Below are 23,182 nucleotides of genomic sequence, written 5' to 3'. Positions count from 1 at the left end.
CGCAGGACGTTGAAGCACGACGAGGAGACGGCGTTGACTTGTCTGGTCATGGAGAGGGAGGAGTCCAGGATGAAACCCAGGTTGTGAGCGTGGTCTGTTGGTTTGGGTGCGCTGCCCAGGGCGGGGGGCCACCAGGAGTCGTCCCAGGCGGAGGGTGAGGATCCCAGGATGAGGACTTCCGTCTTGTCCGAGTTCAGTTTCAGGCGGCTGTTCGACATCCACTTGGCTACGTCTGTCATCCCTTCGTGCAGGTTGGCTCTGGCGGTGGCGGGGTCGTTGGTGAGGGAGAGGATCAGCTGGGTGTCGTCGGCGTAGGAGATGATGTTGAGGTTGTGCTGGCGTGCGATGGCTGCGAGGGGGCTCATGTAGACGTTGAAGAGTGTTGGGCTGAGCGAGGAGCCTTGAGGAACGCCGCAGATGACTTCGGTGGCCTCCGATCTGAACGGGGGGAGGCGGACTCTCTGTGTCCTTCCGGCGAGGCAGGAGATGATCCACTCCAGTGCCTTCTCCTGGATTCCGATGTTGCTGAGGCGCTGCACGAGGGTGCGGTGGCAGATGGTGTTGAATGCCGCGGAGAGGTCCAGGAGGATGAGGGCCGCTGTTTCTCTGTTGTCGAGCAGGGCTCGGATGTCATCGGTAGCTGCGATCAGGACGGTCTCGGTGCTGTGGTTGGCCCGGAAGCCAGACTGCGAGAGGTCGAGGGAACCGTTCGTCTCGAGGAAGGCGGCCAGTTGCTTGTTGGCGGTCTTCTCGATGACTTTTGCCGGAAACGGGAACAGCGAGATGGGGCGGTAGTTCTTGAGGTCGGTGGGGTCGGCTGATGGTTTCTTAAGTAGAGCGCTGAGTTCGGCGTGCTTCCAGCTCTCCGGGAAGGTGGCGGTGTCGAAGGAGGTGTTGATGATGTCCCGCAGGTGGGGTGCGATGACAGCGTCGGCCTTGTTGAAGACGTGGTGAGGGCAAGGGTCTGTCGGAGATCCGGAGTGGATGGAGTTCATTGTGCGGATGGTGTCTTCGGTGCTGATCGGGGTCCAGGCGCGGAGGGTGGTGGTGGGGGGCGGAGGTTCGGTCGTGGCATGCGTCGGTTGAGTGCTGAAGCTGTTGTGTATGTCCGCGATCTTGTTGTGGAAGTAGGAGGCGAGGGAGTTGCAGAGGTCTTGCGAAGGGGTGATGTCGTTGTTTCCGGCATTGGGGTTGGAGAGCTCTTTCACGATGTTGAAGAGTTCCTTGCTGTTGTGTGCGTTGTTGTCCAGTCGTTCCTTGAATGCGGTTTTCTTGGTGGCGTGGATCAGTTGGTGGTGTTTTCGGGTGGCGAGCTTGAGGGCAGTCATGTTGTCCGGTGTTGGGTCTCTGCGCCAGGTTTTCTCGAGTGCTCTGCAGTTCTTCTTGGAGCTCTTGAGTTCGTCGTTAAACCATGGGGCTTTCTTGCTGCCGGGTCTGCTCGGCGGGGTTTTCAGAGGGGCGAGGTCGTCTGCGCAGTCGCTGATCCATTTCGTGAGGTTGGTGGCCACTTGGCTGGGGTTCGTTGTGCTGGTGGGAGGGTTCTTCCTCAGGGAAGAACACTTCTATGTACGATTGTTTTGCAACCGCAATTGCAGTTTACCACCTTTTTCAAAAAGGTGGTAAGTCACCCGCAAACGGGAAGCCTTTGCCAGTCACTGCCTTTGTGACTGGCAGCAAAAATATTTTTAAGAGCAGGCAGTGTTCCCAGGGACCTTTGCCTATACCAAAAAAATAAAACAGAAACGTTTCATTTTTCTTTTTTAAAAACATCTTGTTTTCCTTCAAGGAAAATGGGCTACATTTACAAAAAAAACCTGCATTATTTAAAAAGCAGTCCAGCAGGCCACCATCCCTGTAAGTGCTGGCCATTCCCAACGGGGTTGCAAATTGCGATCTTCCTCATGATTATTAATGTAGCAGGTATTTTGCGACCCCATTGTGAATCGCAAATAGTGTCTGAGACACTGTTGTGCATTCCATTTTGCGAGTCGCAAAACGATGCAATTTGCAACTCGCTAAATGGAAGGGTCGTATATCTGGCCTCAAGACACCTATTTGTTTCAGATCAAGAGTTCAGTATTAAAAGAACTCAGATACCAGTAGTTATCACTTTTTTGTTATATCTCTTCCCACATGAGGGGTTGCACTTTGGTACAGGACAGTTGGTGGGTGGTCATGTGTCAAATGAAAGATCCAGGGGGGCACTGGTTGGTGGCTACTATTCAGATGGACGGGGATCGCTTTACCATTTGCGCTCTCTATGGTTTTTGATTTTTTTTTATGTCAAATGCATCTCTGGGCCCCACCGTATTTTGTGTGTGGTGATTTTAACGATACACAGTGCCCCAATAAAGATTCAGCATCCCAGCGTATGCCCTCAGATCACCTTTTTGATGACTTGGCAAGCCGGGGTAAGCACAGACTCCAGGGCAGAGGCGGCTTTTGGGCAGTGCGAGCGGTGCCACCGCACCGGGTGCCAAGGTCAGGGGGCACCATTTGTGCTCTGAAATTGGCGCCAGTCACATCGCCCAAAAGCCTGCACTGTTAAACACTGTTGTCCCTCTTTCTTTTCTACAATGTTAATCTTCGTAGAAATGTAAGAGAGATAACCGTGTTTAAACAAATCAGGAGGCCTACTTTTACCCACCCATGCGTTGCTGTAAACAGGGTCTCCAACCGGTCAATCGCGGGCACCCTGTGAGTAGCTCAGGTCCCGAACATTCAGTTTAGTGCAGTTTGATGTCCTGCATTAAAAATAAATGTAGAATGTCAGATGGGTTTCAAGTGATGCGGTATACGTTGGCGCCTGCTCTTGTGTACGTGTGTATGTGGAAGAAAACAGTATGAGACGATGCCACAGGCAGGGGGGATAACCCCAAACCCCCAAGGTAGACACTAGGTCTTAGAACAATTGATACAGGTGGCCTGTGCACACATGAAAAATATAAGCAGAACAAATACTGAAAATCTAGAATACAGATGTGTAAAAACACAACAATCACAGTAGTTCAATGTTGCGTTTGATCTTTGTTTAATGCCGATCAGATGCCCAGCCAACACGTGTTTCGTCAGGGTACTGGACCCACGACTTCTTCAAGGCTAAGAGGGCTGATGGGCAGGGAGGGGTTAATATTCTTGGGGGAGGCAGGGTAGCGCTCCAGCTCCTGGATGCCTCCCGCCCTCCCTCACTACTTAAGACCCTCCGCCCCCATCCACCCTAGATTTCTTGTTTATCCCCTGAGGCGGAAGCCGGGGGCATTTTTCTTTACTCTGTGAATTTGTCAACCTTTGAGAGTGTGCGTGTGCCGTGAATTTACTTTCTGTGCGCCTGGTGATTTACTACTGTGTGTACAGACGCTACGCTGATCTGCCTTTTAAAAATTGTAAATATTTTAACTGGAGCACTTTTATTGAAAGACAGACCTCTCTGTTGGTCCGGACGAGATTACTTCGTCCCAGGGGCCCGATCTTGCTCTCTCTCCCCCGGCGCAGCCGAGCACAGCGCTCTCGCCGGCTGGGAGAACGCGGAACCGCCATCTTGGGGGAGGCAGGGTAGCGCTCCAGCTCCTGGACGCCTCCCACCGCTAGATGGACAGGGATATAAAGAAGGGACTATCCCGTCCGCACAGCGGGCGGGCGCAGCGCAGCGCGCCTAGCGCCAGAACCCCTGCCCCTCTTACCCCTATAACCTCTTGGACCTCGGATCAATTATTGCTCCTTCGTCCTGGCACATGCATCCCCTTAACTTGCTGTAATCCTCATGGTCTGGAATCAACAGCTTATACCTGCCCACACTGCAACTTCACTCTCCCTATGATATCTAAAGCACCTCTACCACCCGTGATTGTTAAAGGCCTGCCCCCGACCATTTTAAAAGCTGCATTAATCAATTGCAGATCTCTTCCGGCTCACGCCTCCGACATCTGGTTATCACTCGACACCCACAAATGGGACATACTGTTTCTTACTGAAACATGGATTAAAGAATCTTCCAAACCAGACATTAACCTTGCTACTCCCCCCGGCTATTGTTTCGTTGGTATCAACCGAGACAACTCCAAGTCCGGAGGGGGTCTTGCGGTAATTGCTAAATCTCATTTTAAACTTAATCTTACTAAAATTCCCAATCTCGGCCTCATTGAAGCCGCTTATTTTACGGTCATGGACACCGCTAGTACTATCTGTGCAGGCATACTGGTCTACAACCCCCCCTCTGCGACCTCCTCCTCTCTAAATGCTTTGACGCATTCTATTGCAGATTTTTCTCTCAAACACCCCCATTTTACTGTATTGGGAGATTTTAACCTCCACATTGATAACCCGTCTTGCTCACAAGCCTCTTCCCTGCTAGAAATTTTACATGGTCTCACCCTGCCCCAATTAGTGATAGGTCCTACCCATATAGCAGGCCATACACTTGACCTCATTTTTTCCAATCATCTTGGCATTTCCACCTTTCCTCCGACTCCCATGACTTGGACAGATCATTTTCTTATTCCATTCACCATCACGGCCCCTTCCCCTTCCCCCCCACCCCCCTTAACAGAGTCAGAGGTCGTAAATGGGCCAAAGTAACCTGTGATTCCTTGGAAGCCCACCTACATTTTCAACTCAATCAGCTAGAAGATCTCGATACAGAGACCACTAGATTTAATTCGACCCTCTATGCCGCTCTTGACTCTGTTGCTCCTCTTGTTCCACTCACCTCTTCCAGGTCACGTTCCTCTGCTCCTTGGTTTTCCTCCCTGCTTCGGGAGGAAAAAAGCAAGTGTAAACAGTTGGAACGTAAATGGAGACAGGATTATGACCCTCTAGCCAAATTGGCCTATAAATTGGCCCGGAACCATTTTCACAAATTGAAACGTTCCTCTATGAGAACTTACTTTTCCACTCTCATTCAACAGGCGCATAACTCCTCCAAAACTCTTTTCTCCATCGTGAAAGACTTTGTAAACCCCCCGGCTTCAAAATCCCAATGTATCCCCACTCAAGATCTGTACAATGGACTCTCGGATTACTTCCAGGAGAAAATAGTCAAACTCTCCTCCTCCTTTGCTACGGCACCTCCTAACCTCCTTGAAGACATTTCAGGTTCTATCCCCTGTTCTTTCAACTCCTTTAATGAGCTGACCCCGGACCTTGCGCTGTCTCTGTTACACAACGTAAAGTCTGGTTCCCCTCTGGACCCAGTCCCGGCCAAAGTCATGGGCATTCTTGCCCCTATTCTAGTAAATCCATTTCTCTCCATCTGGAATACCTCTCTGTCCCGCGGTCAGTTCCCTTCAGTGTGGAAGCAGGCCAGGCTAATTCCTATACTGAAAAAACCTGGTGCTGACCCCCTGCAATTTAGCAACTATCGGCCCATATCGCTTTTGCCCAAACCTGCCAAGATTTTGGAGAAGTTGGTACAGAAACAGTTGGCGCAGTATCTAGAATCAAACCAGCTTCTACACGACTCCCAGTCCGGCTTCAGAACCGGCTACAGCACTGAAACGGCGCTGGTAGAAGTCTCTGAGATCATCAGGGAAGCAGTGGATAGGGGCGAGGAGGCCATGTTGGTCCTCCTCGACCTATCCGCTGCATTCGATACTGTATCCCATAATATACTTGCCACCCGTTTACAACAGTTAGGGGTAGGAGGGACAGTGCTGGCCTGGACTAAATCTTTTCTATCCAGTCGATCTCAGAGAGTTACGTTGCACCCTTTTGAATCCGAGGATAAGCCCCTCCTGTGCGGAGTGCCCCAGGGTTCTGCCTTGAGCCCTTTATTGTTTAATGCCTATGTGGCCCCTCTTGCCAAGGTAGTTGAGTCTTGGGGTGTCAGGGTGGTCTCTTATGCTGACGATACTCAGCTTGTTTTCTCCTTTAGAGACCGCTCTGACTCCCTCTTTTCCAACTTTAGAAACTGCCTTGGCAATATTTACACTTGGATGGCAGCCAATCACCTTGCCCTCAACACCGACAAAACGGAGGTTCTCTTTTTCAGCAAGAAATCCCCCCCCCTGCAAGTCTTTGGTGGCCTACCGTTTTGAATCCTCCCCCCTCTACTGTACAAGCGGCTCGCAACCTTGGCTTCACCTTTGACAACGCTTTGTCTGGAAGTGTCCAAGTCAATAAAGTGGTAGGTGCTTGTTTTTCCAAATTGCGGATGATCAGGAAAATTTTCCCCTACCTCCCTCAATCATCTCGCAAAACAGTTATCCAGGCACTCATTACCACCCATCTAGACTATGCGAATAGTCTATATGCAGGTGCCCCCCTATACTTAATTGACCGCCTGCAAATTGTCCAGAACGTGGCTGCTCGGCTTATTGGTAATATCCCTGCTCGTACCTCGGTTAGAGCCTACCGGGATGAGCTTCACTGGCTTCCTATAGCCCGACGCATTGATTTTAAAATACTGACCCTGACATTCCGAGCAATCCATGGAATCGGCCCTCTCTATCTGAGAAAACGTCTTAAGATCTCTTCTTCAGTTAGACATCTGAGATCTAACAGTTTGCGTCTACTGACGGTGCCAAGATTCAGGCTTTCTCGTAGTGGCGGCAGATCTTTCACCGTCACTGCTGCCAAGCTTTGGAATAGCCTTCCTCTTGATCTCAGGTTCTCTGATTCCGAGCCAGCCTTTCGACGCAAACTTAAGACCTGGTTGTTCACTAATCATTAGGTCTGTAACATTTTCAGGTTCAGTATTTCCTTTCCCTTAATGGGATGTACTCTTGGTTACTCTCTATGGGGACTCTCATGTAATCTTAGCGCCGGGACACTTCCGCCGGAGGTAGCCGTGCGCTTTACAAGCTTCTAAATAAATAAATAAATAAATAAATATCTCTCCGCCGGTTGTACTTCTGTCCTGGCTGATGAGGGTGAGTGTCTCCAAAGAAATGAGCATCAGTTAGTGAGGTGGTCAGTACCATCAAAGAGTACACTTTTAGAACGCATGAGGGTGCAGCGAGTACGCCGACAGGATACTCGGACCTGCGGGTTAAAATCGATTTTGCAAGTGATGTAGTGCTTGACACCTTGGCCCGAACAGCACAACCAGTGTTAAGCCTGGCACCGGCAGCAGAAGGGACCTGATGCTGGTTTGTGGTCAAAGGGCAAGAAGTACTTTATTTTAAATATATATAGTCTTGTGAAACACTCTTTTATGTAAAATGAAGAGGTAAGTTATTTATTTGAAGGTAAAAAAAAAGTGAAACATTTTATTAAATAAAAGCAGCATTACACTAGGATTTTTTTTTAAATAAATAAAATACCTCTTGCAACTTCTCTTTACGTTTGTTTTCAGCCCCCAAAAAATTTAAATGTAAAATTAAGTTCCTGGATCCGGTTTTTTAACACATTATTTTTAGCACTACAATAAAGATGTGAAATGCAACGCAAGTGCTCAGGGCGAATTTTGCATATAGGGGACTTTGCTGGTAATCAAAGTATATGTCAAACCGGCCTTACATCACGTAGTGCTGAATATCGTCTTGGAAGCCCTATGGTGAATATTGATATATTTTGTATGTTATTTAATTTAGGTGTTTGTCTCTTTAACGTCTCCCAGACTTTTCTTAAAAGCAAACCAGGCACACTAGCGGTTTGTCACTAAAAACCCGGACAAGGATCTTTTTAGGGGGCTGGAGCAATAGACTACAGTACAATGTGGGCTGAAGTCCAGGTGGAACAGTAACAATCTGCCCTGGTCCAGGCGACGGACAGCTGACTAAAGAGCTCTGCAATTCAGATGTCGCAGTTATAACACTGTGGCATAAAGCGCACACAATCTGGCACTGTGTTATAATGTGCACCACTGAAGTGGCAGAGTTACAACACTACGTCAACACTATCATGTGCATTGCTCAGGTGGTGGCGTTTACAACATGCACCTGTCTGCCGTGTGCCTGAGCTAATTCAAGGCAAGGCTGCGACAAGTCTCCTCTCTGGCCCTCCAAGGGATCCGCTGCTGACCTCTGTCTGCCAAGCTTCATATATTCTCCTATTGAGAGTCACCTTAAACACCCCAGTCTCACCCAGATCACCTTACAAGTTTTTCAAACCCAGAGCACCAGGAGCTTTTGATGGTTTTACTTCACTGTGACAAAATGTTGGCGTGCCCCCTGCTTTTTACATTGCCTGTAGCCTGTTCTGAAGTGAACAGTAGCATATTCATTTGGTTAACTAAACAAACAGACTGCATCAGGTGCTTGAATGACAGGTGTAAAGGTTACATGACAGAAAACACTTTATGGGCCTTGTAAATATGACAGGCAAAGTAGGCCCTGCTGGAATTCAAGCCTGTTCCTGTAGCTCTCTGGGCAGGACCTTAAGCAATTGAGGCATCCTACCAGCCTAGGGCACTCTACATTACACATCGTTGATTGCAAAAGGAACATATGAATCCTGTGTTGGGTGTTGTACACTTAACAGTGCATGTGCACTGTGCAAGTCAATGAAGCTGGGCGTTGGGGGGGGGGTCTTTGGGAACAATGCTTGGGCTTCGGTAGCTCATCAGGATTTTCACTAATACGAAGTAGCTCTTACTACAGAAAAGGTTGGAAACCTATTTTGCTTTGCTTAGGAGTCAGAGTCAGAAAAAAAGAAAAGGTTTCTTGTGAACATTCGGGGATTTTTCATTTAATTGATCTCAGGGCACAGAGAGCCACTCTCTGCAGCATATGAAAGGTCAGAATAAACTTTTTATCTTAAGCAAACATTGTCCAGTTAAAAATAATATAAATGATAATGTGCAACTTTCTATTTATAAAATGTGTTCAGACCTTGCCTGTTAATTTCTTTCTTCTTCTGTGTCCTGTACATGCTGTGTTAATTGCATGCACAAAGAGGCACAAATTAGTGCAACATGCTATGGTACACAGACCCAGGAAAACACACCCACAAAGACCATTTTCTCCCAAGTCATACAGTTATTAAAAAGTGAAAACAGACCAACATTTATACACAAACCTGTGCAACAAGTTGCCTATGGGAGTGTGCATCAGTGGCACAAAGTAAGGTGCCCAACAGAAAGCAGAGCGTGATGTGTATTAGTGAGGACAGGGTGAAGCGCAGCAGTAGAATACTCAGATTTGCATCATAGTGATGTACCTGTGGGGAGGAGCAATGGGTAATAGGCATAAAGGTAGCACTACTGGCACAACTTAGGAGAAGACAAGGTGCTCTGCCTCACCGGAATCCTTATTTAATTTACTTGATATTTGAGCTTACATTTTATATACTCTAAAATGTATCCTGTATATATTTAATATGTGGTTGAGAAACCATACAACTCAACACATCAACACAAAAAATAATGTTTGTTTGGGTATGGGGCACCAACAAAGATTGTCGCACAGGGCGCCACAACCTCTAAAGCCGGTCCTGCTCCAGGGGGCCTTGCTGCAGTTAATATGCTCATACTCTTCATGGTCATAACTAACTGTAATGATAGCATCCAGCATGGTGCTCAGCCCAGCCAACTGTAATCTCTCAGGCAGTTCACCAACATTCTGATAGATGCATCACATGAACATTCTATTAGAGGTAGAGAATGATAGCATAGAGAATACCAAGATAATCACACTAACCTTAGCATCTCTCCTTGCATTTGGTCCGACCATCACCTTATTCACTTCACCATAAAAGAGATAACTCTCTCAAAACCTTCCTCGTGTCAATATATTACCACTAGAAATTGGAAACGCATAAACCTTGATTCATTTTGTACCTCTTTGCGCCTCTCTCTTCCTGATCCAAGTGCCAACCTGGAGGAATATTAGGAAGCGGTTTCCGACTGGCTTACAGAAGCCAGCAATTCTCATGTCCCTCCGGAAGATAAACATTGGCTGCCGCCGTGATGCTTCTAAGTGGTTTTCAGCCATTCTGAAAGCCGCTAAACTTGAATTACGGCAGGTGGCGCACAAATGGCGTAATACTTATCTGCTTGAAAATAAAGAAGTATTTATCCAAAATTTAAAAAACGTACAAAAAACGAATCTTGCAGGCAAAATCTACATTCTTCTAAAACGAAATCATAAATGCAGAGAATAAGTCTAAGTTCATTTTTGAGACGGTCAGAGAACTATCTAATCCTGACAGACTCTCTGCACCCGCGGTCACTACCCAAAATCTGTGTGATCAATTTAAGCTTTTGTTTGTGGAGAAAATGAAAGTCATGAAAATCAATATCCCTCCTAATACTCGAGCCTTCAACATACCATCAGAGGATAGAAATTCTACGTCTCTTTCTGCTTTTCCAGCCATCAGCAAAGAGCGGCTTGCCGAGCTGATGGTCACAGTCAAAACATGGTCACCGACCAATATTGTTCCTCCTCATGTACAAAAGGCAATTATTTCTTTCTTTCTGGATACAGCAATGTCTCTCTTCAATTTAGCTCTTATCCAGGGAAAGGCCATCACCTCCTTTCAGAAGGCAGTGGTGCTGCTTCTTTTTAAAAAAATTGGCGAAGACCCCACAATTCTTAAGAACTACAGACCTATTTCTTTGTTGCCTTACGTAGCTAAATTATTAGTCTTATGTCGCCCAACACCTTTGCTCCTTTTTGGAGGAGTCAGGCTACCTGAAGTCACACCAGGCCAGCTTCCGTCATGCGCATTCCACTGAGACAGGCCTTCTCACTGTTATGGACATAATGAGGAAGACGGCAGACAATGAGTCCACCCAGGCTTTGGTCCTGCTGGACCTTTCAGCAGCATTTGACACGGTCTACCATACTTTATTGATCGACAGTGTCAGTAATGCAGGACTGTGTGGCACCGCAGTTCATTGGATGACTTCCTTTCTCAAAGATCGGATTCACTCAGTTTCCCTTTCCCCTTTTCGCTCTGCCTAAGTTCACTGGACTGTGGTGTGCTTCAGGGATCGTCCTTGTCTACCCACTTGTTTAACCTCTACATCCGTCCTTTTATACACTCTCTTCAGAAGCAAGATGTAAGAATGTGTAATTATATTAATGACATGCAGCTAATTTTTGCGATCAACATTATAGAGTCGAAGGTACCCTTTCAAAACTGCTTTATATTCGGGACAGGATGAATTTTCATCAGTTAAAGTTAAACTTCAACAAAACTGGAGAGATGGTAATGAAAAATAACTCAATCCAATGGAACCTCTCCTTCCGGCCTTTAGAATTAGGCCCTCTCCCACGCTTAACCCCTTCGACGCTCATGACGAGCTGGGCTCATCATGGCGTAGCCTCCTCGCACGCTCATGACGAGCCCAGCTCGTCACGTAACATGCGTTTCCGCAAAACCCAGCGTACGGGCGGAATTCCGCCCGCACGCATGCGGTTAAGAGAGTGGTGAAAAGCCTTGGGATTGTTATTGATGAAGACTTATCTTTCAAAGAAAAGATTGGAGCTGTGTCATCCTCTTCATATCTCCAACTTAGAAGAATAAGGAAAATCCGCAGATATATTATAGAGAAAGCTGTCATCCAAATTATCATCGCCCTAGTGATATCGTGGATTGACTATGCAAATGCCCTCTACCTGGGACTCCCTACCGGATAATTTCACAGGTTGCAATTGGTGCTAAATAAGGTGGCACGGCTGGTCTTCGCCAAGACATTGTCACATTAAGCCACTGATGGAAAAGTTCCACTGGCTGACTGTGGCCCAGAGGGCCATCTTTAAAATAGCCTGTATGATTTTTAAGGCTCTTCCTGGTAAAAGCCCTGGTTTTATATCGACCAGACTTCAGCGCCACATGCCCACTCGGCATCTGTGATCAGCTAATCTCAATTTACTAATGGTGCCAAGAAGCAAAAGGAAAAGGCTAAGAGGGACCAGGCTTTTTGATCTGGCTCCTCTTACATGGAATACCCTCCCCTTGGATATTAGCTCAATGTCCAACAATGGAAAATTCAGGAGACTCTTAAAAACCTGGTTGCTCCGACAATCCTACGCCTAAATTGGTGATTGATGCTTCCGGCTGCTGAAAGTTCCAATAAACCTCATGATAAACATGTGCTCTACAAGTGACCCATAACTTAACATACCATAACATAACATAACATATGCCTTGGTTGATCTATGGCATTCTAAGCATCCTGTGAATTGGGATTAACGTTTTATTCTGCTACTCATAGGGCCATGTCAAGATTGGATGTGTTTTTGGACAGCAATACTCTGGTTTCCTCTCCTAGAACCATAGAAAATCCAAGGGTACTTTTGGACCATAACGCCTTGTCATTGTTTATGGTTTAAATCTTTTATTAATTTTCAACAATGAGAGACAAAACCCCCAGCTCTTGAGGACGGTGCAATGGAGACACCCAGTGTCGCAAAAAGTAGCATTATAAATGTAAAATGCAAGGAGCAGGTCTACGGGGAACAACATTGAATAGGGGTAGGGAAAGGGAAAAGACATTAAACCCCACTACCCCACTACCCCACTACCACCCCCCCTGTCCACAACCGGGTAAAACGAGAAAAAGGAAGGAAAGTAGAGCGTGTCTGTTTGGGTTTGCACACGATGCTTGCTTGTGGGATTTGTGTGTCAGCGAGACGAAGAAGTCTGAGATAGCGGGGGCAAGTCAGTTCTCAGAATTCTGCAGGGAACAATGTCAAGAAAGGTCACCACAGTTCTGGAAATTCAGCCCCTCTGCCAGTCAAAATTTTCATTGTTTATACAACTTGGCGAGTTTACTCAGGCATCTAGCCCCAGAGCTGGACTTTTGAATGCAGCTTACTCTTGGAAGATGACTAGTTTAGCTCAATGAATGTGCATATAAGAGAGTTTTTTGAATTTAATATAGGGGCAGCATCACTCTCTGTGGTCTGGGATTCCCTTAAAGCTTTTTGCAGAGGTCAGACTTTTCAATTTGCTTCTTATCAACGAAGGCCGTCATTGGCGGAGGAAACTGAGACACAAAGGACTCTTGGGTTGGGGGAATCTGATCTAGAAAACTATGTCAGTGGGAGGGATGGGCCTCAGGCTGAGCAGCTTCTGGCACATTGTACTGTCCTCAGAGCTTTTCTCAGGAAAATAATCTGGGAGAGGGCAGACAAAAACAGTAAGGCTCGACAGATGATATATTTCGAGAATAGTGAGGAAATATGGCTGATTTGATCATTCCAGGAAAAAGACTGATCTAGTGCGAATAACTTTCAGCAAATCAGGAATGAGAATGGTCTTTTAGTGGCCGATCCCGTTTCAGTGTGTGAGGTCTTTTCCCGGTTTTTAACAGGACCTCTATAGGGAGGACTGTCTCTCTTCTGCCGAGGATATTTCTCAATTTACTCAGCGGTATCTAGACTGCCGGGCAACCCCTGCCCAGCGGTTTAAACTAGAGACACCTATCACTCTTGCTGAGTTCAAAGGAGCCATTAGTTTGTGGCCAGTGAGAAGGCTTCAGATCCTGACCAGATACCATTGGAGTTATACATCACCTTTTCAAAGATTTTGGCCCCAGTGTTAAGGGATCTTTTTAAATCGTTTGATCTTTCGGATAACTTCCCCAAGTCTTGGAGAGAGACAAATATTGTTGTCTTTCTAAAAAAGGGAAGGATCCCACTACTTGTGGGTCATACCTCCCAATTTCTTTATTTAATAACGATTCTAAAATCTATTCATGCATTGTTGCCAATCGTTTCTCATCAATTATCTCAAAATTGGTGGACCCAAACCAACATGGCTTCATTCTGGGCCGGGATACAACGTCACATGTAAATGTGGCAATTACAGCTTTGAAGGTGGCCTCAGCAGTAGGTATGATTTGTTTGGAGGCTGAGAAGGCCTTCAATAGATTCTCTTGGCCCTTCCTGTGGTAGGTTATGGAATCCGCTTGTTTGGGTTCCATATTCTTCTATTATCAGACCCTATAGCTATTCTTCACGGTACCCGGCAGGGGTGCCCTCTCTCCCCGCAGTTGTTCGCCCTCTATATTGAACCGTTCATTCCATCTCCTAAACAGAATAATGAGATGCAAACTCGGAGGCTACACTGATATGAAGTAGAAATTCTCACGTATGCAGATGACATCACTGTTTTGACACCTGCCCTGATTGCCCTGAGTGGTGGCAACATCTTAATCATTTGGGGAGGTTACTGGTTACAAGCAAATTTCTGACATACCCAGATTTTATCCAATGTGGCTCCACCTGCTCAGGATTGGAGGAGGGTGCAGTCATTGGTCTATCTGGGGGTCATCCTAACCATTAACATCCTTGATAATCTGGAGCTCAACTACGGGAAGTTTTCCATTATGTTTGGGGTTCTTTTATGAGATTATTTCCGGGTATCACCCCATTTAATCAGTTTAGGTAATTGGGTTATAATCCCAACTTTCCTAATAATGTCCATGATGTTTTTTGGGAGATTTGGAGAAGGGTCAATCTTTTGACCTGAAGACAACTTTTTGATGGTGATACATTTTCCTCATTTGGTAGTTTACAGCAGCAGGTTGCCCTACCCTCTATGTTTTTCTTTAGATATTTACAGCTGCAACATTTTTTCTTCAGCTTTAAGGAAGAGGATTTGAATTGTACCAATAATTCCTGCTTGGGATCTTACTAGGAAATGTCATGTAAGACAAATATGGGGTCTGTTTACAATTCTATCTTTATGGTTTCACATAATCAAGCCGATGACTTGATACAGCATAGGGCTAGCAAGTGGAGTTCATGGCTTAGTGCGGCAGTCATTGGGGCTGATCTCCGGAATAGAAATGCGATGTCCCATTTAGTTCCTATGTTTCTCGGATCAAGGTACATCATCTTAAATACATTAATAATTGGTATTATACCGCAGATAGTCTTTTTATCATGAAGATTTAGTCTGATGACCAGTGATTCCATTGTGGGATGGCGTGAGCTAATGCAGTCCATGTTTTCGCATCTTGCCCTATGCTTTCGCTGTGTTGGCAACTTGTTTTCGGTAAATTGGGTGGTATGTCCAATATGGCGGTTACTGCAGACTCAAAGCGAATTATGCTAGGGCATTTCTCGGTTATTCCCTGTTGTACATTTTTTTCCATTACGTTAGCTTGCCTGGTTTTGGCATGATTCTGGCGTGCCGTTGAGCCACTCGATCCTAGGATATTGTGGTGGGAATTCTTGCATACGAGTAGGCTCCCGATGGTTCTAATTGAGAATGTCAAACAGAGGACAAAGCTGGGTCAGGTCTGGGAGCCCTTTCGAGGCTCGGTGGTAGAGATGGCTGATTCCCAGAGCTGGTCGGCCTAGGCTAGAGTTTTGGGTTCTATTTTGCTGTCCACTACGCTCTCCTTCTCCTAGGTACTATTTTGCCTATCCATTCTCATGTAAATATTATGTTTGTCATTCCTCAATTTATTTATGCCAGATATGTTATGTATTATTACACCTGTGCTTTGGGAAATGGTTTATTTCTTGCTATTTAAAATAAAAAATCTTTAAAAACCTCACCTTTAAGAGCTGCCCAAGTGTACTCCAGTCTGTTTGAGGGACACATATCTCAGTGCTTGTATTTTGCATTGTTACCTACCACAATTATTTAACATGAGGTTTACCCTCCTATGGGTCAGGAAGCTAGCATACATAAAGGTAAAGTGATCAAAATTAGCATAAACAAGCCACACCCAGAAAAATACCCATAAGACCTTACACAACCATATAACTTTTTTTTTCTGTTTCCTTGTAATGGGGGTTCGGTGAAATTTTAAGTATTGCTCTATTTTCAGTTTCTTATTCTTGTTGGCAGCTGCTGCTGCACTGGTGGGCGGCTCCTAAGGCCGTAGTCTCATGGCCACTGTGAGCACAACAGTTCTGCGCTACACAAGGTAAGCCCATGGGGCCCAGAGTAGCTCCCTATCCCCTTTTAGAGTCCTAGCCTGCTTTGTGAATGGCACTGTGTGGACCCTGAGAGCACTGATTGAACTGGGAGCATGCTTGGACTGGGGAACTAAAGTAGCCCTGGAAAACATGCTCACCCCAGCCGCCTCCCTTAATCTTCTTGCAAAATCTCTCTTTCCACCCACCCATCCATTCTCTCTTTCTACATCTCTTCTCTCCCTCTCTGATCACATTCTCTCTTCCTTCCCCCATTCCCTCTCTTTCTCTCTCTTGAAGCCTACCCATGCCCACTGCAATTAAAGTCCTAGGAGCTGAGGTAAGTGACAGAGGCATCAGGAAGTTTGGTTGCGGTGCTAAGTTGCATGCAGGAAAAATAACTTGGCCCTGGGTCTGCAGTCAGATCAAGGTTGGTGGATGGTCCAAGAGACTGCAAGGTCCTTCACCAAGAGAGCATTCAAATCAATTTGGATGGGGCGGGTGCATATTTTCCGCACAGCTCAAAGGGAGAACTCCATTGGTCGGGTTGGCAATCAGATTTACAAAGTGCTATATAAAAGACAAGAGGGAGGCACGTCTCTGGACCTGATGGTGTAGGCTGGGTCACTATGTACAGGTACATATGACCTGAGTGTGGAGAATGTTCAAGCTGACACCTTTGGTAGGGTGTTCCCTCTATCAATTAAAGTTTCTATCAAAATCAATGTTTTAAGAGAAACTATGGATTGGCTGGAGTACCCTGATTGAAAATCTTTGCAACCCATCAGGATGCTCTGCTGCTTCTGTTCTGTTCAAGAGAAGGGAGCAGCTGGGCTTGTGGAGTGGATGCTTGTCATTCACTTGGCCTAGGTGGATGTTGTTTGCATTCCCCATTTATCTCTAACCCTTAGAGGACTGAACAACATCAGGCAGTGGTGGATTAGTAGTAATTCTAATGACTGTCCCAGCCTAGGAATACCTGATTTCCAATCTGAAGTCTCTTAGCTATATGTTCTTCTCGTGATAGACAGTTCTGCCCCCTTATAAGTTTGTCAGACTGAGGCTGACCACACAGAACCTAAACGCCTGGGTTTGATCTGCTTAATCGTTATATTAAGTACCAGGTGGTATACAACTGCCCAAAAAAGCCTTCTACCCGTATATTTTACAGACAAAACGAAAAGTATTTCTGTCCCATCCTCTATGCTAGACCGGTTGGTAGTGATTAGAGGTTTGTGTGGGCCTTGGAGAGGTCTACCTTCCATAGAGGAGTATGCGTCTCGACTTCTTTGAGAGTTGGCTTGGCAAAATCAACAGTCAGACCAGTGATTCCTTTAGGGATTCGTTTTACAGGCATCAAAGGATACTACGCTCAAACCCATAAAAATATTGACTTTTAAAGTTGATATTTTAGTAGCAATTACTTCAATCAGATGTTTTGGAAGCTCTTCATTGTAGCAAGTCATTCTTAAAATTCAGGCCTGAAGTTTTGGTCTTTACACCTTCTGTATCCTTTAAAACTACTATTTATTTCCAAATTCCATTACTTTCAGGATATTATTCTTTCTACCTTTTTTCCTGGTGACTCTGGTCTGTATTACCATGCCCTTTATATTGAAAGGGTATTGGCGGTGTAGTTAGCCTGTAAAGATCCTTTCAGAAGAAATGATTACCAATTTGCTTCTTTTGGTTCAGGTTGAATGGGTGAAAAGCCTAAAGCACAAGTTACTTACCTTTTGGTAACGATGTATCTGTAAGAAATATTAGTTAGTGATAGAATCCTTACTTTAGAATTACCCCCAGGCATCAGACTGGATCTGGAAAGTTTTCATCAGCAGTACCCCTGCACGTCGGAAGGTGGTGTCGTGCGGCTCCGCCTCTGTTGTTGGCGTTGTGGTCGCCCTGAGATGACGTCACGGCAGCTACTTAGACGCCGCCTTCACGCGCTTACGTCAGTTCTGTACATGACTTTCCGCGCAAGGAATGCAGAGTCACTGGTGCATTGAAACTAGGGCCCTGAAAGGGATGACCTCAACCCTAGAAATCAGTTTGCAGAATGGGGAAGATGGGTGGGGCGGTAAGTAATCTATCACTAACTAATGTTTCTTACAGATATATTGTTACCGAAGGGAAGTAACTTGTGCATCTGAAAGAAACCCATTAGTGATAGATTCCTTACCTTAGAATAGATATCCCAGCAATACCAACCCCGATGGTGGGTCTGTGAACCAAGATTAGACCAGAAAGTCCCGGAGAACAGAAAGTCCAAAGAAGCTGTCTCTCCGGACTTGGCTGTCCAGGCAATAGTGCTTAGTAAAAGGGTGTAGCAAGGCCCACGTAGCTGCCTGTCTTGTAAGGGGACACCACATCCCAACGCTGTAATGGCAGCCGTTGCCCTCGTAGAATATGTGCGCAGCCCCACAGGAGGCTCCTTCTTTGCTAGAGAACAACAGGCTTTAATACACAAGACGACAAATCTGGAAATAGTCCGCTTCTGTACGGCCCGACTTTTCTTGGTGCCAACATAGCCAACAAAGAGCTGGTCATCCACCCGGAACTGTTGTGTGCAATTTAGGTAAAATGAGAGCGCACATTTTCTGTTCCAAATGGTAGAGCCCCTCTTCCTTTCTTGAATGAAGCAGAGGCGGAAAGAAGACGGGCAAAGTGATTGTCTTCCCGATGTGAAAGGCAGTGACAACCTTTGGCAGAAAGGATGGACACGTTCTGAGTACAACCATGTCCGGATGGACAGATAGAAAAGGAGGTTTACAAGAAAGAGCCTGGAGCTCACTCACTCTTCTAGCAGAAGTGATGGCCACCAGGAAAGCAGTCTTCAGAGTCAACAAACGAAGAGGACAATTGTGTAGAGGCTCAAAGGGAGCGCACATTAAATATGTGAGAACCAGATTCAAGTTCTACTGTGGCATTACGAAGGGAATAGGAGGGAAAAGATAAGTAATGCCTTTGAGGAATCGATTTACAGAGAACTTAAAAAGAGAGGGCTGATCAGGAAGCCTGAGAAAGGCTGAAATAGCAGAAAGGTAGCCCTTGATAGTGCCCAGAGCAGAGCCCTGCTGGGCAAAAGAAAGAAGGAACATTAGGACTTCCGAAAGAGGGGCAGAAAGGGAAACCACAGCCTTTGCTGTGCACCATGCCACAAACCTGTTCCATCTGCAGGCATATACCAACTTAGTGGAGGGACTCCTGGCTGCCAGAATGACATCACAGACTTAAGGAGGCAAGTCAAAAGGAATCAACTGCCGTCGCTCAATCTCCACACAAAACGGTGGAGACTGGACAGGTTCGGGTGGAGGACCGTTCCCTGCTGCTGCGACAGAAGATCCTCTTGAAGAGGCAGTTGGATCGGGGGATAGATGGTCATACTGAGTAGCTCGGGATACCAAATTATTCAAGCCCAGTCCGGAGCCACAAGAATGACTTGGGCCCGGTATCGCCTGATCTTCTTCAGCACTCTGGGCAGAAGTGGTATAGGCAGAAAGGCATACAACAGACTGCAACTCCACTCGCGATGAAAAGTGTTGCCTAGCGGGTGCCGCCTTGGAAATTCCAACGCGCAGAACTACTGACATTGCACGTTCTCTTCGGTGGCGAATATATCTAACCAAGGCTCTCCCCACTGTCGAAAGAGACCTTGCGCCATGTCCGCGTGAAGACGCCATTCCTGATCCATCATACACCTGTAGCTGAGTTCATCCGTCCTGGCGTTCAGTGAGCCTGCCAGGTGTTGAACCACCAGGGAAAATGCCCTGCTGTTCCAGCCATGTCCAGAGACACAGAGCCTCCTGACATAGGGTCCACAACCCCACCCCGCCCTGTCTGTTGCAGTACCACATGGCGGTGGTGTTGTCCGTACACTACTATCCCCTTGACAGAGGGAAGGAATGCCTTCAGTGCAAGTTGGATCGCCCAAAGCTCCAGATTTTGATATAGAGCCTGGACTCCGCAGGAGACCAGAGGCTTCTGATCTCTGCCTCTCCCATGTGGCCCCCCCCATCCCAGGAGGGATGCATCCATCACCACTGAGTGCTCCAGTTGGGGAAGGGAGTGGGATCTGCCATTGATCCACTGCCGGTTCGTGAGCCACCACTACAGCTGTTGAGCAGTGCCCTCCGAGATCTAGACGTAATCAGACAGGTTCCCCTGATGCTGCGCCCACTGGAACTTCAGGTCCCACTGCAGAGCCTGCATATGCCATCTGGCATGAGTGACCAGCAGGATGCAGGAGGCCGTGAGGCCCAGCAGCCTCAAGGTCATCCTGACCGAAACCCAGGATAGAGGCTGAAAGATCGGAATCAGCCTGAATATCCTGGACTCCCCGTTCAGAAGGATAGGCCCGAAAGTGCGTCGTATCCAGAACCGCTCTGATGAAGAGGAGCTTCTGAGAGGGAATCAGGTGTGACTTCGGCACATTGATGGAGAACCCCAGGAAATGCAGGAGGTTGGCAATAGTCTGGAGGTGGGAGACAACTGTCTGAGGCAAGCCCGCCTTCAACAGCCAGTCGTTGAGATAGGGGAAGACTGGTACCCCTGATCTGTGCAGATGAGCTGCGAGCATCGCCATCACTTTCGTGAACATCTGAGGGGCGCTGGTAAGGCCAAAGGGGAGCACAGCAAACTGAAAATGCTCTTGGCCTACCGTCAACCGCAGGTAGCGCCGGTGGGCCGGCAGGACGGGGATGAGAACGCTACCATCCAGTCTCCAGGGTCGAGGGCTGCCAAGACCTGAGCCAGAGTCAACATCTTGTACTTCTACTTCCGGAGGAAGCAATTGCCGTTCCTGAGGTCCAAAATGGGTCGCAGGCCCCCTTTGTCCTTCTTGGGGACCAGAAAGTAGTGGGAATAGCAACCACGTCCTACTTCTGGCCCAGGAACGCGCTTGATGGCCCCTTTGGCCAAGAGGGCTGTGACTTGCTGCTGGAGAAGCGCAAAGTGATCCCCCACATGCGGTGGAACTGAGGTGGCATGGCTGGGGAGGTAGACTCGAAAGGGAGGAAGTAACCCCTTTGGACAATTTGCAGCATCCACCTATCCGAAGTGACAGAATGCCAGTGGGGGAGGTGATGTTGAATCCTGCCGCCGAGAGGCGTGGGGTGCACCCCAAAGCTGGGACTAGGAAGGCTTTGAGGCGAATGCTGCGGGAGCGGAGGTGGACTGACCCGCCCGTTGGCCCCCTGTGCTGCCACGGTGGCCTCCACGCTCGCGCTGATTTTGGTTCTGCGCAGGCTTCTGGCTGAACGAACGTGCAGGGCGCCCCTTCTGTGGCCAAGAAAAGGAACGAAAAGTAGACATGGCCAGGCGTGTGGTGGAGAGACCTAAGGACTTGGCCGTAGCCTGGGAGTCCTTGAAATGCTCCAGTGCACTGTCTGCCTTATCGCCAAACAAGCAAGTACCATCAAAGGGTATGTCCATGAGAGAACTCTGCACATCTCCTGAAAACCCAGTGGACCGCAGCCAGGCATGGCATCGCAGTGCCACTAAAGAATCCGCGGTGTCCAGCCTTCACCGAATGGTGAACTTAGCGGCATCCTTACCCTCGGCAACAGCTTGGGAAAGGACAGCCCAAACCTCTTCGGGGCACTGGGCAGTGTTTGTGCCACTGTGTCCCACACCGCGCAAGAGTAGCGGCCCTAAAGGCATGCAATGTTGACTGACCGCAGCCCCAGGCTGCCAGAGGAAAATAACCTTTTTCCAAATTGCTCCAGCTTTTTCGATTCCTTATCCGGCGAGGCGGTAGGGAACGCACTTTGGGAAGTGGAGGCTAAATGACCAGGTTCTCCGGAGTTGGATGATTAGTTAAAAAGGCAGGGTCACCCGGTGCCAGGGGATGACGTCGGGCCATGTTCTTGTCCACAGGAACCCCCGTGGCTGGTCTAGACCAGGTGCCCATCAAAACATCCATCAGGGCCTCATTGAATGGAAGCAGAGGTTCCGTAGAACTTGCCGCCGGCTGAAACACTTTAGTAAGGAGGTTTGTTTTATGAGAGACAGTAGGCAGATCTCTAAGGAGCACCACAGAATAAGTGGCGCCTTCCTCCATGACAGAGGAAGGAGACATAAAACCTGGCTCAGAGGAGAGGTCAAGGCCACCTGCATCCTCCGATTCCTCTGCCCACTCATATTTGGACTCGCACTGCCGTGCAAGAGGGTCCTCCAACCCCTCCTAGTCATCCTCCTCCTCCACGGCCTGGGGCACAGGCGGCAGCAGCGGGGGAGGCACAGGGGTAAACAAATGCTCCAAAGGCGTCGGGATCCGGCTCCATGTCCCAATTTGGCTCCCAAGCCGGGGCAAAATTGCCCAGAACTTTGGGCAAGGGCGGAGGAGTCCACGGCGGTGCCGGGAACGGAGCCGCAGGGGGTGCTGGTGGCCCCGTCCCCGGCACCCCCTGCGGCTCCGTTCCCGGATCCGCCGGCAACGCCAAAGGTGAGCAATGGCCCTCCAAAGGGACCGCGGGACCTGAAGGAGTACCGGCGGGAGCCATAGGCCTGAAAAGGCGGTCCATGGTGGCAAGAAACTTTTGCACGTGGCCCGGAGTCTCCGACGGACTCGGATAATGTGGGTAGGCAGCGGGACTCCTAAGCTCCAACGGAGCCGCAGGGGAAGAACCCCTGGCCCCCTCGTCCACATACAAAGAACGACGGGGGGACATCAGAGAGAGAACACGCCTCTTCAAATTCTTCTTGTGACATCTCTTACCCGATTCCGAGGGCGAAGACTTGGACCCTGAGGAGCGATGATGATGGCTCTGCAGACAGTCACTTGAGCGACCCCTGGACCTCGAACGGCGCGGAGACGTCTACCGGGCCTCCAGCAGTTTTTGGGACCACTCCCGCAAAGCCTTCGGAGCCATGGCCAGACAGTCGGGACATGACCGGGAGTCATGGTCGTACTCCAGACAGTAGAGACAAATGTCATGGGGGTCTGCCACCGACATCGTATGGCGACAGGCCCCACAGGATTTAAATCCAGCCATCCCTACTTGGCACCAGGAGTCAACAACACAAAAAGAGGAGAGACAAAAGTCTCAAAAAAGTCAAACAGTTACTAGGGTACGTTCTCTAACCGGATCTGCGCCTGCTGGCGCAGAAAAAGAAAGAGCTGACGTCAGCACGCATGGGTGGCGCCTAAGTAGTCTCCGTGAAGTCACTTTGGCGCTTAAGACGCCAGCAACGGACGCGGAACCGCACGACGCCACCTACCGACGTGCAGGGGTACTGCTGATGAAAAACTTTCCGGATCCAGTCTGACGCCTGGGGATATTCTAAGGTAAGGAATCTATCTCTAAAGTGTCTCTTTCAGATCCTTGGTGTATGTGTCCTACTGCCCAGTTCAAATCAGCAGTTTGGCATTCGGGTTACATTTTCCTTTATCCACAGCCTAATTTGAACCATCCAACATTACAAGT

This window comes from Lissotriton helveticus, chromosome 1_1 (genome assembly GCF_964261635.1).
Source record: "Lissotriton helveticus chromosome 1_1, aLisHel1.1, whole genome shotgun sequence".
Classification (NCBI taxonomy): domain Eukaryota; kingdom Metazoa; phylum Chordata; class Amphibia; order Caudata; family Salamandridae; genus Lissotriton; species Lissotriton helveticus.
The sequence above is the reverse complement of the archived record's forward strand: the minus strand, read 5'-3'. Positions refer to the sequence as shown.